General features: G+C 42.7%; 1 protein-coding gene across 1 annotated transcript in view; it reads right to left on the reverse strand.

The window, feature by feature from the left end:
• The window catches only part of DOCK2 (dedicator of cytokinesis 2), a 418,212-nt gene that overhangs the window by 315,428 nt on the left and 85,581 nt on the right, over window positions 1-17,203 (reverse strand). The window lies entirely within an intron of this gene.

The raw sequence follows: 17,203 nt of genomic DNA on the forward strand, positions 1-17,203 counted from the left end.
GGTGGAGATAGGGACTTAAGGGGATGGGGGTTGATTCCGCAGTCGCTGCTCGCGTAAGCCACTCAGGGGAAACCCAGGTCCACACACAGAACAGGTACCATCCAACTGACTCAGCATAATAAACTGACTCGGCATAATAAACCGCCCCTTCCTGCCTTTTTTAAACCCTGAAGGACCTCAAAGGAATGAAACTCATCCAAGCTGAGGGGACCTTAATAATTTCATCCTTCTGCAAGAATCAGAGGGAGACTGTGGTCATCAGATTTTCAAAGTATCTTGGAAGCATCAAGGAGAAATATTTTCAAATACACTTCCCCTTAGCCACTGCCCGCTTGTCGGATGAATACAGTTGTGTCTGTTCCACATCAGGGGCCGTCATTTTCCCTGCCCTCTTATTTCAGGAGTGTACTTGATACCTAATTTTAAACTTTTTTGCCTCTGATTATAAAGGCCCTACATTGATATTGTAAAAAAAAAAAAAAAAAAAATGCATTACTTATGAAGTGAGACTCCTCATTAATTCTATCATAAAATTAGCAACCATTAAGGATGGATATTCTTGCAGAGATTTTCAAGGTCTGTCTAATATATACATGTGACTTTTTATAGAAACCATCCCCTTGTATAAAATCAGTCTCCAGGCCCTTGAGTCTCAGTGCCCTCGTGGCCCAGCCTTGGAGTGTCGTTCAGCCCAAGGCCTCTCCAAACAAGCTTTTATTGCCGACGGGTGAAAACTCTGCAGCCTCATCTGTGGCATCCTGGGTGAAACACAGAGAAGGGTGCTTCTGTCTCCCATTCAGATAAAGAGGGTGTCCTGTCACAGCCCTACACAGACAGACACCACTGAACTGCCAGCTGCAGTGAAGGTGCTTTCCGCAGATAAAACGCCGACACACTTACGGGGTGTATTTGCTCCATCAATCACTGGTCGAGCGGTCCATCACGGCCACCTCAGCGCTGTCTCCACTCAATCCCCCACCCATGCTCTCGCCCCTCTTTTCTTTCTGCTTCTCTTCTACCTCTTTCCTCTGTCTTTAAGTGTGTGTCTCTCTGTTTTTCTTCTTCTGAGTATCATTCACTTTGTCTCTCTGTCAGTCTCTAGGTGTACCTCTGCTTTTCTCTCTCTCTCTTTGACTTCATCTCTCTTTCTTCTGTCTCAGTCACTCTCTGTGTCTCCTTCTCTTCTTTTTTCCTAAGTAGCCCCTTCCTGAAGCCTCCTGAAGTAAAAAGCTTAAGGGGAAGTCAATGCCAGATGTTTCAATCCATTACAGGGATCCGGAAATTGCTGCTGACTTTCTGGGTATCTACTTCAAGGTCATAGAGACAAGGCTGTGAGAGGAGCCAGGAGTCCTAAGCCTTCTCTCCTTCTCTGTCCCCACCCGTCCCATTCCTCCTTCTCCTCTTCCCTTCTCCCCTCTCCTACACCACTCAGTCCTGAACACAGAGATGTTCTGCCATAGACGATGTGTTTTGGAGTCAGCCTGGGTTCCAATCTCCACTCTGCCCAGTACTAACTGAAGACCTTATAAATAACAGCAAACATCACAGAGTATCACTCTGCCCCAGGCACTGTCTGTATTATTAAATCACATACCCTCATTACCACACCACGGTAGGGGGCCCCATCCTTAACCCCATTTTACAGATTGGTGACTTAAGCAACATGCCTAAGGACTCTGCACCACTAAGTGTTGGAGCCAGAATTCAAACCTGGCCATCGGCTCCTGAGCCCGCCCTCTCAATCATTTCGTAGACCACTGTGCTCAACGCTTTACTACCTCTCTTAATTCCTATAAGCCTCAGTTTCTCACCTGCAAATGCAGGCTGTAACAGCCCTGTGTCCAGGGATTATGAGGAGCCCAGCTCACATGGGACGTGCTTGGCACACGCTGGGCCCTGGTAAATGCTAGCCATTGTCTTGCTGTTGTTAATTGTTGGAGTATTACACAGATAAAGACATAAAAAACTCTCAGTAGGTTGAGACTTCCCCAAATCCCATCAAAGTGGAAAAGACGAGACCAGGTCTGGCAGGGAGGAAGGGAGGGTCTGAATTCAAAGTGGTGATGCTTTCCCTGTGAGACGGTGCTGTGAGCTTTTCTTTGTGCCCAAAGCTAAGCTAATGGATGGTCCAACCTCCAGGGCCTTTGCCTTGAAATCCCTTGCTCTTTCCTCTAGCCACAGCTGCCTGAAAACATGTAATAAGCGACATCGTAATTCCTGTTCCTGGTCTATGGTGTCTCCCTCCCACATTTAACACCCAGATGTGGCTGCCCATGGTGAACTCATCATTATTTACATCATTATTTACCATGTATGGACTTTCTCTGTATGGCATACTTATTTGTATACTTGTGGCCATATGTGTGTGTGGCTTGGGGGGTGGGCGGAGGGGATCCCACCAGGTCCTCTTCTTGGGAACCACTGGTACTGCCAACAAAAATGGTCTCCAGGAGCTTTCTCCTGCTGGTGACCCTACCCACCCCCCAACCCCCAGCCCACCTCCCATAACTGAATGGTCCCATGGCAGCTCCCTCCCTGGAATTCATCATTCTTAACAGAGAAACACAGAAATGGGCTTTGTTGGGAGTCATCTTAAGGCAGTGCTCCAGGAGGAAAGTTCATGAACTCCTGCTGAAGAGATCTTTGAGGCTACCCTGGTTCTTGACATCCCTGTGTCTGGTTATTTAACTCTTCTTGGATTTTATAAGCTGCACAAATATCCCTCCAATAAACTCCCTTTTTTTTTTTTTGCATAGACTAGCCCTGGTTGGATTCGTTGAAACTCCTGTCCAGTCAGAACTCTGCAGGGTGAGACGGGCTTCTTCCTGCAGCTCCCTGGGGTTCTAAACCAAGAGCTGCTGGGAACGCCAGTGAGCACTGGGTCCATGCTTCCTGTTGTACAGACGAAGAGACTGAGGGCCTGAGTGCGGAGCTGACTCGGCTTCATTACCATCTTTTAAAGGTTATTTGACTGAGGTGGGAAGGAAAAGAGACTTTTAGGCTGTAAAATCAAGTCGAGGCTTTCCACTCAAATTTAAACTTAGGAAACTGAACTTAATTTCTACCAGCAAGACATGTGATTTGCTCTAGGTCACAGACTGCACCAGTGGCATAGGTAGACCCAGAACTCAGTATTCTTCTCCTTCTACGCTCTGAGAACCTAACAGCGCAGCACACGTGACACAGATCTTATGAGGCCAAGACTGGGGTACCTGCCTCCCTGGGAATACAAGCTGCTCCCTGGTATTCACGTCACAATTTAAGTACCTTAACACCACACTCTAGTCAAGGGAAGGAAATACATTCTATACCTGCTGAAGTTTTATAGAGGGTAAAAATTCTGTTGCGGAAATGGCTTGCGTTTTACAGTTGACTACATCATTAAGCAAAATCGTTGCAGTCTTATCAATTGTGTGTGTGTGTGTGTGTGTGTGTGTGTTGATTTTTAAGCCTGGGCTTTTATTTGGTGGGAATGGGAAGAACAGTTGAAGAAAATGACTACAGTTGGGAAGAAGAAAGGAAGCAAAAAACTATTTAGTGTAAAGAGCTTTGCTGTCTAGCTGGACTCCTCCATAGACTGGCTGTTTGGCCTCAGACAAATTACATCTCCGAATCTTACCTTCCTTGTTGATAAAACAGAGATATAATGCTCATTCGAAGGGTTATTTTAAGGTGAAAAAAATGAGATAATGCATCTCAACTGCTTAGTACTATAGCTGGCACTTAATAAGTGTTAAGTAAATATCAGTAATTCTTGTTGTTGATTCCTAAGCACAGAAGTGATCATACTGGCAAACTCTCTGATCTGAGTGTACGTAAATAAAAGGAATATTTCTTAGAAGGAGTGACTAAGGAAAAAAAAAATACATAAAGTCTTTAGATTATGTGGAAGAAATAAACTGATGGCGGTTGCGGGGTGGGGAGGGCATTCAGCACCATGGGACCTCCCCTGAGAAGCATAAGGAAAAAAGAAAAATAATGTCTTGTCTATCTGAAAGGCTTTAAACGTGGCCTTGAAGTCAAGGGCACAGCAGATGTAGTTTCAAGGTCCTTCTTTAACACTTGTTCTCTGTATATAGCTTCAGGAGGCAAACATTTTTTCTGGCTTCAGAGCACCTAGAAAACAGCTGATTCTGCCAGGGGACGAATTACTGAAGGGCCCAAAGGCCCTGACCACAAGAACAACCGGAACAACCTGCGAGGCGCTGTTCTGGGACATGCAAGTCCAACCACGGCAGGCACTCAGCTCCCAGGGCTAGGATAAATATAGCGATGCTCGGCTGGCACGTGATTCATTAAGGAGACACTGTGCACAGCTGAGCACTCACTAAATGCAAGTGGGGCCCCACATGGAGTGGACAATGCCTTGCACCACCTTCTCCGTGCAGGTACATAAAGCCTCAGCTGAAAACGGAGACGCCAACCTCAGGCCAGCAGCCCAGGAAAGCAGAATCGAACCAAGGCAACCTCAGGCTGCAGAAAGCCAGGAGGAAGATTCACCTTAGAATCCAGGGTGGAGGGTTTCCTGAGTACCGGCCCCTTTACATTTCTATACCTCATACCTCGGCCACTTCCAGCTCCCCTGAGCCACATTCCCAGGCATCCTCCTGATTTCCTACCCACCTCTTGGAGGCAACACAGACATTTAAGTAAGACTGTGTAGCTTCCAAACCCTGCTGTGACACCTGTCAGTTGGGTGATCTTGCCTAAATTTCTTCATCTCTAGAAGGCTCAGTTTTCTCACTAGTAAAATGGTACTAGCCCCACACTGTTGTCCTACTTTAAAATAATGCATGTAAAGCAGTCAGCACAGTGCCTGGTGCAAAATTAACACTCAATAAATATTAGCTATTGTTATATAGTACCACTGTTTTCTTCTGGATCCACTCCGTTTTGCTTTCTAAAGTCTTAGGAGGAAGAAATCAGCCACTTCATAAAAGCAACGGCCATTTATTGAGCACCCACTGTATGCCAGGCACTGCAGTGGAGGTAAATAGGAGTAAGACTCAGTCCCTATCCCCAAGAAGTCATGAGGCAAACCGATAGGTAAATCATATATTGCCGTGTAGCGAGAAAAGCTGAACAATAAAAGTTTAATATTATTGTTGAGTGATTCCTAAGGTTCAGGCACTGTGCTCAGTTCTTCACATGGATTAGCTCATTTGATAGGGGCTCTTATTATCTACATCTTACATATGAGAAAAGAAAACAAATTAAAGAGGCATGAACAAGGGGAATGGAAGCTGAGAGGAGGGAGCAGGGGCTCCGCTGACACTGACCTCGGTGAGCCACCTACCTGAAGGCCCCTCTCAGCCCTCAGCACCTCGCCCCCCTCCCATGCCACCGCCACAGCCTGTCCCCCACCTCCCTCCTTCCTCCCAGAAGTCCTGGAAAGGCCCCCAGGATTAGACCTGGGCCTGGCTTGCCTCTGTCTCCCTTACCTGGTCACATCTTTTGCCTAAATTTGCTCTTGGCAAGACACACACCTGACTCATTTCACAGGTGCCTGGGAGCAAGACCAGATTCACTGGAAGCTTTTAAAAATGAAAACTCTATTTTAAATGTCTCCACGATCTTACAGGGAACTGAGCAAAATTACTTAAGTAATGAGATCTCACCACACCACTTTGTTACCTTGCCATACAAGTCAAGATACTTTTGTGCGCCCAGTGATGCCAGGACATGAGAAATACTGTAGAAGGGAGACCACTTACCCAGTGAATTTCCTTAGATGAATGATATGCACTGCACACAGCATTTAATGCAGACTGTCACAATGCCTGAGGCTTCCCTGTTAGAATACTTCATTCTTTATCATCACCACTTACTTGCCTGTCTTCTCCACTGGAGTATAAGCTCCATGCAGGCAGAGATCAAGCCTATTTTGTCATAATATCCCCACGTCTAGCAATAGGCATGGAACAGCAAAAGTGAGTTTTAAGCAAACGCATCAACAAATGATAAATTATTAAATGAATGAACTTCAGCACCTTCAATGTGGCTATACAGAAATGTCTTAGGAATCCAAAGAACTCATAGCAGTTCAGCTAATTCTAACGGTACCTAAACAACATCGTGAGGATGGTATTAATAGTCATCTTCAGCTCTACCACCTTTATTTTTTTATCATAACTTTTACCACTAAGACAACTAATACTGTTAACAGCTGCTACTTACTAAGCATTCACTAGGCACCAGGCACTATGCTAACCGCACAAGTTCACCCAGCTAGTAAATGGCAGAGTCAGGATTTCGAGCCGAGGAGTGTCCAGCTGCAAATTTCACTCCCTCAACCACTAAACAATATACTGCCTCGTGGAGCAGAGCAAAGTAAGAGCAGATCACCAGGGCCGGAACAAGTCAGGTGGGTAGGAAAGCATCATTTGCCCCTGGGATGATATTCTGCAACTGTGTAGGGAAGTGAGATGGCTAGCTCTCACCTTTTTCTCTTCAGGCTCTAAATCCACGGTTACTTGGCTGGTATTCCCACCCCTGAGCCAATAATTTGCTCTATTACAGGAGGTGTAAATTAGTGACTTTACAAAGAGAACCATTAAGCCATTCGTGGTTTCAGAAGAGCAATTACTCTGGAAAATTCACAGCAGTCTAAGACCAGAACCTACCTACCTCTCTATTACCTCTCTGTCTCTGTCTGTGTGTCTCTGTGTCTCTTTCTATCTCTTGTCTCTGTCTCGTTGTCTCTCTCTCTCCACATCCCCACCATTTGGGATAAAGAATAACTGTAGCCAAACCAGGAGCTGAGTCTGTCTGAAAATCATCCTTGCATTTATCGATCCTACTTATAGAAAGAAACCCTTCAGTGCACTCAGCAGGCACATTTAAATCACAGCAATAGGGCTGGAAAGGGGTCATGAAAGAGAGGGTCCCCTCTCTGGTTCCGCTCTTCCCCACGTGGTCATCGTCACCATCGCCACCCCCTCTCCCACCACCAAGGTCTATGGACCTGAAATGAATCAGAAATTGCATTAGACATGGAATTTTGGTGCAATGAGCCTGGAGTGAGCTGCCCAGCTCAACAGTGGCCAGAGAAAATTTCATTTGAAGGGTAACGAAGTTGAAATGTAAGGAGTTATTCTCAGAAGAGAAAGAGTAAAGTTGTACCCTATTAGAAAGGAACTATAGGGGCTTCCCTGGTGGCGCAGTGGTTGGGAGTCTGCCTGCCAATGCAGGGGACACGGGTTCGAGCCCTGTTCTGGGAGGATCCCACATGCCGCGGAGCAACTGGGCCCGTGAGCCACGATTACTGAGCCTGCGCGTCTGGAGCCTGTGCTCCGCAATAAGAGAGGCCGCAATGGTGGGAGGCCCGCGCACCGCGATGAAGAGTGGTCCCCACTTGCCGCGGCTGGAGAAAGCCCTCGCACAGAAACGAAGACTCAACACAGTCATAAATAAATAAATAAAAGAACGTGAATTTCTTTTAAAAAAAAAAAGAAAGGAACTATATAAGGAAGGGCTAGGATAACTACAAAGTTGCCAGTGTGAATTGGCAGGCAGCTCTGGTGGCCAGAGAGTATTTCATGAAGACTTGATTGAATTGAATACTACCAGCAGTCCACAGGCAGGCCTCAGACCAGTTCCTGGTGCCAATCCTTTTGTAATTGACAAAATTATTTCTACTTGAGCTGTTACTTCTCCAGAATCTGACGTTTGAGGTGGGATTGCCCCTTAGGGCAAACTGCAAAGAAGTTTCACTAAACAGTCTTCTTCCTGTAAATCACCCCAGGGAAGAAAGATCTGTAGATGAGAGGGAAAAAAAGGCAAACTCAACGTGTGGGTATCCTGTTTTGAAAAATGTCTAGAATGAACGCACAAAAATTAATGCAATCACTGGAGAAAAACTGCCTCAGGTAGAAGTGTAAACAGCTTAAATAAAAAAAAAATAGAAGTTAACAATATGGAAGAAATGAAAGAAAAACAATCCATCTAGAACATTCACTTTACTTTTAAAATATGGCAACCCTGTATAATAAATTAATAGTAAGTAGGTCATAAAATGCAGGCAAAAGCTAAGTTATGAATAGAGTGTGGTGTGCGCCGTGTCATCCTTCATTCTACTGAGAGGAGCGGCAACCTTTATGTAATTTGGCAGGAAGAACTAAATTGCCTAAGTCTGCACTTAGGTAAATTTCTCCATTAGCATGAAAAATGGTATTCAGGGTCTTTTCCCTCAATATAAGTAGAAATTGAGTGTTCCCAAAACAATGTTCCTAAGGATAGAAACACACACATACACACACACACACACACACACTTCCACGGTTTCAAGACATATAGAGAAAAATATAGATTACATCATCTACTTGAAAGAGAAGCTAATACTCAGCGAAGTCCCTCCAGCTCTTTCTCTTCAGGCCAAGTTGGTCTAAAAAGTTTAGGTACTAAAAAGAAATTAGGTCTTGACTGCTTCTCTTACCATTTCTTCCTTTAGTTTTTTAATGACCTGGGAGGTGTCCTTGATATCTTTTTTTTAATTTTATTGAAGTGTAGTTGATTTACAATATCGGCTTAGTTTCAGGTGTACGGCATAATGATTCAGTATTTTTGCAAATTATACTCCATTAAAGGTTATTACAAGACAATGGGTATAGTTCTCTGTGCTATACAGTATATCCTTGCTTCTTATCTATTTTATATATAGTAGTTGTACCTGTTAATCTCATACCCCTAATTTGTCCCTCCCCCCCTTCCCTCTCCCCTTTGGTAACCACAAGTTCGTTTTCTATATCTGTAAGTCTGCTCCTGTTTTGCAAATACATTCATTCATATATTTTGTAGATTCTACATGTAAGTGATAACATATAGTATTTGTCTTTCTCTTAATTATTTTACTAAGCATAATATTCTCTGCATCATAACAGAAAAAAATTAAGTTGCAGAATGATTACACACATATGCACACACATACACGCACCTACACACTTTGTAAAATCTGTACATTAAATTGATCGTTTCACTACCTCTTAGAAAAGGGATTGTGTCAACAGTCCCCTTATACACTTTTATATTATATTCTGATTTTATAACAAGTAAATATTGCCTTTAATTTTAAAAAGATCTTTCTACTCTTTTTTGGAGGGTGGGGGTGGGGAGTGAATGTTTCTTGGCCTCCAGTTCCCTTCTACAACAATCCTTTTCTCCAGGGTCTTTCCTAAACTCTCTCATTCTCATCACGGGAACTAGAGCTGGAGCCAGGAGGTCTAGCTCGAGACCATACAACTGGAGGCAGTTTTCCCTCTACAATCATAGAATCAAGATGTTGACTTCTCACCTGCTTCCTGGTTCTTGGCATGGAGTGCAATTAGAGAAACACTTGCCTAAGAAATGTCCAGTCAGTATCACTCTAAACGGTGGTCATGCCAAAACCGTCTAAACTTTGCCCTTTCAGCCTGTGGTTTCCCGAGAAGTATAAGTAACCCCGGGCTACATGATCTTGTTCCACTGAGAGCCTTGACATTTGGTGTGTAGAATTAAATAGAATTTTTAACATTTTCTTTAATAATGGTGCTGGTTTGAAAAATGCATGTGCAGTAAAACTCTTTTGTTTTGAAATCTGGGAACACCTGAGGAAGTGTCGAGTCCAAACACGGTAAGGTTTGCATTACTGGAAACGTCAGTAGAGTGGTAGGATGGCTGAGGGCCAGAGAAGTTGCCAGGAGAGGGCAGTGTGGCAGAAAGACCAGTGGTCTGTGTCCCCGGACTGAATTCTAGAACAGATGTCAGCACCATTGTTGTGTTGTCACCTTTAGCAGGTCACATCACTCTGGGCGCTCGGTCCCTCATCTCTAAGTAGACCACATTATCATTGAGGGAAACCTCCAGGATTCCTGATTGGCTTCTACTCTCAAAGAGTCAGGATGGGGTATGACAATCATCCAAGACCAAGCCTGCTCACACTGCAGAGTTCCCCAGCATGACATGGCCTCACAGCTGCCCAAGCCAGAGCCTGGGGTAAGTAGGGGTGGATCTTGAAGAGCCTGAGGGTCATTCAGTCATCAAGCCCCATTAATTCCACCTACCCAAACCATTTTTTTCCAGCTTTATTGAGATATAATTAACATATGATACTGTGTAAGTTTAAGGTGTACAACGTAATAATGTGATACAAGTATATGTTGCAGAAGCATTACCACAATAAGGGTGGTTAACACATCCATCACCTCACAAAATTACAATTGTGTGTGTGTGTGTGTGTGTGTGTGTTGAGAACATCTAAGACATACTCTGTTAGCAACTTTCCAGTACATGATACAGTATTGTTAACTACAGTCACCAAAGCCATTTACTATCCTTCATCCTCATCGGCACCATCTTCATCCAAGTCCCCATCACCTCTCACCTGTAGAGGTTTCTGAACCACCTCCCTTCCTTCACTCTTACTTCCTTTCAATCCATTTTCTACACATTGGCCAGAGGGACCATTTTAAAAACACAAATGTGATCATACCATTCACTTGTTCATAATCCCTTATTTTTTTTTTTTTTTTTTACTGTATAGCACAGGGAACTATATTCAATATCTTGTAATAAACTATAATGGAAAAGAACTGAAAAAGAATACAGAGATATACATATATATATATATATATATATATATGTATAACCGAATCACTCTGCTATACACCTGAAATCAACACAATATTGTAAATCAACTACACTTAAAAAAAAAAAAAAAAGTCAGTATAGCTCCCAGTTTCCCTCAGGATATTGTCTAAATGCCATGGCCTGACCTTCAAGGATCATCAAGATCTGTCTCTTCCTGTTCCTCCAGGCAATCTACTGCTACTCTAATCCCTCCATCACTGAATTCCAGTCACTTCTGCCTTTCCACAGCTCAACTGAGTCAAGTTCTCTACTGTCTCAGGGACCTCCCTCCAGCTTTCTTTTCACCAGTTACACCCTCCTCCTCTTTACCTGCCAACTCCTACTCATCACTCAGGTCACAGATGGCACTTCCTCCAGGACACCTCCCTGACTTCATGATGAGATATGATCTCCTTGTTACATGCTCTCAAGGCACCTCACACACACATGTCTCTTAATTTCATATGCGCCCACATGACTACCTGCTTAATGACTCCCTTCCCACCTAGACTAAAAATCCCACGACTAGGCTTGAGTCTCTCCAATTCATTGTCGTATTTCCAGTGCTTAGCAAAGTGGTCTAGTGGCTACTCAATAAATATTTGTCGGGTAAACACTTGATCGCTAATGCAAACCAAAACCTTGACCACTAGACAAATGCTTCAACGACACAGAAACGTTCATTATCAAGTCAAGGGCTTAAAAAGAAGGACCAAGTTTTAGGGCTCAGTGTGCCTGGGACAGGTATACAATGTGTTGATGCTTAATGTAAGGCAGAATAAATGCTGAGTTACAGGCCTTTTAGAAGCTGTATGCTCAGAGGGAAATTAGATTTCCAGGCCTGGGACGACCTGTGAATTAGTTACAAGGCACACATTCCTCCTGCCCCATGGATACCTCCAAAATGAAAAATGGCACAGTTCCAGGTTCAGAGAAGCAGGACATGCAGTGTGTGTAGCAGACCAAAGCTCCCGGGCAGGGCCCTCAACAGGCTCTCTACTGGTTTCTGGGGTTTGGGAGAGGCCACCTTCTAACATGTATTACAATGGAGGAGGCACCAGATTACCACATTAAATCATATCAGAAGAGGAAATGTTCATCACAGAAGAGGGGTCCTGATCCAAAGAGGTGAGCTTTAAAACCCAGGGCTGCATTTCAGTCACCAGACCTTGATGACCCAGCTGTGAGTACCTGGTTTAAAACCAAACACAGAGAGCAAGCCATGAGGGACGAGGGAAGGGAAAACTAATAAATAATGGACTCTCTAAAGTCTAGGAAAAGGACACTTTTACTTGGCTTGAGCAGTTGTGTTTAAGGTTTCCATTAGATAATTACTTCAACTAATAAATATTTGTTGATCACCTACTATGCACCAATCATTGTGCTATCAAGGAATTTATAAGGAGAAACAAAAATCAACCCCTAAATATGTAAAATGGCAGCTATGATATGTATTTGGGTGTCAATTTTTATTTCTCTCTCCAAATTCCTTGATAGCACAGTAATTGATGTATAATAGGTGCTCAACAAATATTTATTTGTGATACATACTTGAAAGACAAAATACGTGGGCAATAAGAATTTAAAGAGATTTGACCTAGCCAGAAAATACAGGGATAGGTTCTCTGAGGGAGTGATGCTTGAGGTGACCCAGGAAAGGAGAATAAGAAAGAACTAGGAGAAAAGGAGAAGAAAGGCCATTCCATCCACAGGTCAGCAAGCACATGGGCCCTGCAGCAGAAGGGAGCCGAGTGGGTCAGAGGGACTGAATGAAGGCCCCTGAATCTGGAGTGGAGAGAATCTGGGTAAGCCGGGTGAAAAGAGGCTGGCGGGCAGCCAGGACCGGACCCTCGCAGGTCACGTGAAGTTTTACCTTCATCCTAAGAGCAATGAGAAGAAATTAGAGGATTTTAAGAAGGTGAGCACCTCAATCAGACCTGAAGTGTGGAAAGATCATTCTGGCTGCAGTGAAGTGTAAAGACTTCCACTTCTGACATTGTGGTGGACACAGTGCCCTAGAAAACCTCTCAATAAAAATGACTCCCAGGGCTTCCCTGGTGGCACAGTGGTTAAGAATCCACCTGCCAATGCAGGGGACACGGGTTTGAGCCCTGGTCTGGGAAGATCCCACATGCCGCGGAGCAACTAAGCCCATGTGCCACAACTACTGAGCCTGCGCTCTAGAGCCCGCAAGCCACAACTACTGGGGCCTGCAAGCCACAACTCCTGAAGCCCACATGCCACAACTACTGAAGTTAACTGCTTGGGGAAGAGAAAGAATGAGATCAATCCTGGGGCCTGCATATTGGAGACACTTGCAGTAAGCTGATACCCCAAATTGTTATACCTTCCTATAAAGGAGGGTGAGAAATAAATCTACTGCATGAAAGAAAACTTGGTGCTGGGTGAAGAAGGAAAACACATCTCCACTGAGATTTCTTAACCACAAGCCAGTCCTCACCTGGATTTTGTTTGTTTGTGGTTTTGTTTGTTTTTGTTTTTTTCCAAATTCATGTGCCTCACTTCGATCCACAAAGAGAAATTTTAACTTAAAGAGGTCTCTGGTTGTTAGTGACCCCCACGTGAACAATGGAAGGAAATTCTGATTTTCTCTGGAAGAAAATAAAAAACTTTAATTCAAGACTAAAAATACACAAGAACTGATAAAGTTGAAAGGGAAATAAGCTTTAAAAAATAATAATAACAACAAAATGCACAAGGACTCAAGGTCATCCAAAACAGAAACAGCAGAATCAGCCTCACAAAGAATCCCCCTATTGGAGTTATCCAGCAAAGAATATAAAATCTCATACTTAATGTGCTTCAAAATATAGAAAGGATGTTTGAAAATACAATCAAGAAACAAAAAAAAGTTAAAAAAATTATATCTGAATAAGAACTCAATGGAATTTCTGAAAATAAATAATATAATGATTAAAATAAAAAATCTCATTCAATGAATCAAACAGCATATTAGATGTAGTTAAGAGGGAAACTGGTAAGCCGGAAAATAGGTTGAAAGAAATTAGCCAGAATGAACCCCAAAAACCAAAAGATAGAAAATATGAGAGTTTATGAGACATGGAGAATATGAGGTCTAACATACAATAACTGACATTTCAGAGAGATAACAGAATATAAGGGGAAAATGCAAAAATTAAAAAGAATGATGAATGAGAAATTTTATAGAACTGGTATTAAAAATACCAAACTCCAGATCCAGGAAAACTAACTTCTAGCTATATAAACAAACTCATTCTTAAGTACAACATAGAGAAATGCAGAATACCAAAGACAAAGAGATGATCTTAAAAGCTGCCAGGGAGAAAAAAACAGAATGCCTATAAAGGAACAACAGTAAGACTGGCAGCTAACCTTAACAGCCGATCACAGTGAAAAAAAGAGCTAGAAGTCTATATCCAGGGAAACCCCCTTCCAAGTTTCAGAATAAAATCAGAGAGACTCTAGCAACTCTACCAGTAAACTTCCTGCAGTTAATAATAAACGATTTACTTCAAGGAGAAGAAAAACAAATACGGACGGTCAAAGATGACAGGAGAAGTGATACCTTTTTTTTCACTGTGATAAAAAAGATAACATGAAATTTACCACTTTAACCACTTTTAACTTTAAGTTTAAACTTTTAAGTTTAGTTTTAGTAGTGTTGATAAACTTTTATTGGTAAAATCATATAAACAAATACCAACTGCTTAAAACAATAATAATGTCTAATTTGCGGAATTATCGAAAAAGGCAAAACTGAAATACTGCACAATTATAGCATAATATTTAAGAAGGAAGTGAAAGTGTCTTCTAAAATCCTTTATTTTCCAGAAGGACTGTAAAGATACTAACTTTAGATTTTATTAAGTTAAATATGTATGATAGAATACCTAAGTAGCCACTAATAGAACTGGATATAAAATGTAACTTTCAAACTATTAAAGGCAAAAAGAGAGTGAAAAAATTGAAGACAATCCAAAAAAAGAAGGAAAAAGAGGAAAGAAAAATCAGAGTGTTGGGGAAGATGCACATCTAAAATGATATAAATAAGTTCAAAACATCAGTGATCACAATAAAATGTAATACTGCTTCATGATGAACATTATTATCAAATTAGTGATAGAAAAGAACTACCTTAAACTGATAAAAGACATCTAAAATATTTTTTAAATCTAATACATAATATATACCACCATTTTTATTCAACATTGGTCTAGAATCCTAGCCAATGCAGTAAGACAGGGAGAAAAAGGATTTGAAAGAGAGAAGAAAGAAAGAGAGAAACAAAGCTTTCCACATTTACAGATGTTATAATTGTCTACTTAGGAAATTCAAAAGACTCCATAGCAAAACAGATTCTAGGAGGACAAGGATGGAAGCAGCAAGACCACTGGAGAAAGCTAACACAATGATCCAGGTGTGAGGTGATGAGAACTGTGAACAGGAAGTTGGTAGTGAAGACGGAAAGATGTGGATGAATTTGAGAGACATTTTTTTTTTTTTTAAATGAACTTCATTTTTTTTTTTTTTAATTAATTTATTTATGTCTGTGTTGGGTCTTCGTTTCTGTGCGAGGGCTTTCTCTAGTTGCGGCAAGCGGGGGCCACTCTTCATCGCGGTGCGCGGGCCTCTCACTATCGCGGCCTCTCTTGTTGCGGAGCACAGGCTCCAGACGTGCAGGCTCAGTAATTGTGGCTCACGGGCCCAGTTGCTCCGCGGCATGTGGGATCTTCCCAGACCAGGGCTCGAACCCGTGTCCCCTGCATTGGCAGGCAGATTCTCAACCACTGCGCCACCAGGGAAGCCCTGAGAGACATTTAAGAGGGGACTTGACTGTGGATTATGTGGGAAAAACACAAAAAGTGAGGTGCCAAAAAATCCTATCTGTCTGCCCCATGCAACATGCTGGGTTGTAGGTCAGTGAGAAGAGGGGACATCATGAGTTTGGTTCTGGTTATGCTAACTTTGAATTGCCTCGGAGATACGAAAGATATCAAGTAAATTGGACACACAGATCTGGAACTTGTTGAAGAGGTCAAGCTGGATTTCTGGGTTATCTGCATAGAAGCGGTAACTGAAGCGATGGGTTTGAATTTGGTCACCCAGGTGGAGGGAGTTGAGTGAAAGGAGGATTGGGCTAAAATAAGCATTTAGGACCTCCAAAGGGTCTGAGAAGTATGAGGAATACTAAAAGAGTTCTATGCTACAGAGGCCAAGGGGAGAAAGTGTTTTGAGGAAGCAGAGAGGTTAGCAATGTAAAATGCTGTGGCTCGTGCTATCTGGGATATTCTTAACTGTTGACATAATAATGTTATCATCTGTGGCTTGTTCACAAAATATGTTTGATCATGGACAAGCTCTTCATTTTTATCACCCCTATGGTGCCCAAGATCAGTAGGTCTGCCCTCCCTCTAGAATGCCCATCTGATAGGAAATCAGGAGATAATAATTAATGATACTATTTCTCCCAGCAAACTGATTTGGAAAAACATTCTTCTGCGGAAAAGCTCACCTGTACACACATACACACATCTGCATAGTGCACTCTGATGATCAAATCAAGTGAATTTGACACTATCTGCTACTTCAGGTAATATGGGTCTTTAGACCCATACATTAACAGATCACTGAGAAGTGACTATACATTTTAAAAAACTTGTCCAAAACTGCAGCCAACAATTCATGGTCGCTGAAACATATATGGCATTAAAAAGTAATAAACGTTATGACTGTAAAACAATAATGCTTAGCAGAGATGAGATACTGCATAAAACAAACCAACCAACCAACAAACAGAAAAACCTAAAGGGATTGCTCAATGAAGTAAGGTAGCACAGGCTGTGTCTGTCCCCCAACCCAATTAAAGATGGGCGGTTTATGTCTTTGAATCTTACAGGAGGCAACCAAAGAGGCTTGTGGGAGGTTATGAAACACACGCTTTTCAATTTTAAATACGCAATTACTATAATCTAAAACACAAACGCTTTGTAGCATGTAAGTATATCAACATGCACTCTGCTCGTACTCAGAGTCCTTTACTCCTATCCAGGGTTGTGTAATTAACTCAGGGATTAACAATCTGTCACTTCCTACCGAGCTGCCCATTTCAGGTACCACTGGTCAGCCACAGCTCCCTGTGCAGCTACCTCTGCACTCAGTCTCAGTGTCCTCCTCAACACTAGACCACACAGCCGCCCCCAATCCACCCGTGTGGCACATGACACAAGCCCTCTTCGCCATCAAGTGTCAGCATGCTACCTCACATGAAAGCATCTTCAACTACATGCCTCCCGAGGACTCTGTAATACACTTAGAATGATCTTTTCATGGTAGGCTCTGCCTATCTCACCCAATTCATCTTCCTCCTAATCTCCCCTGTGCTCTCTATACTTCAGCCACGATAACTTTCCGAAAAAAACTCTTCCAAGCTCTTTCTTATTCAAGATCACTTGCTCAGACTTTGCCTCCCTGAAGGACTCTTCCTTCTATCCCTGCGTGGCTGGATCACTCCCATCCTTCACAACTCAGTTTAAACGTCACTTCAGGGAATTCCCTGGTGGCGCAGTGGTTAAGAATCCGCCTGCCAATGCAGGGGACA

The sequence above is a fragment of the Balaenoptera musculus genome, chromosome 3 (genome assembly GCF_009873245.2).
Source record: "Balaenoptera musculus isolate JJ_BM4_2016_0621 chromosome 3, mBalMus1.pri.v3, whole genome shotgun sequence".
Taxonomy (NCBI): Eukaryota; Metazoa; Chordata; class Mammalia; order Artiodactyla; family Balaenopteridae; genus Balaenoptera; species Balaenoptera musculus.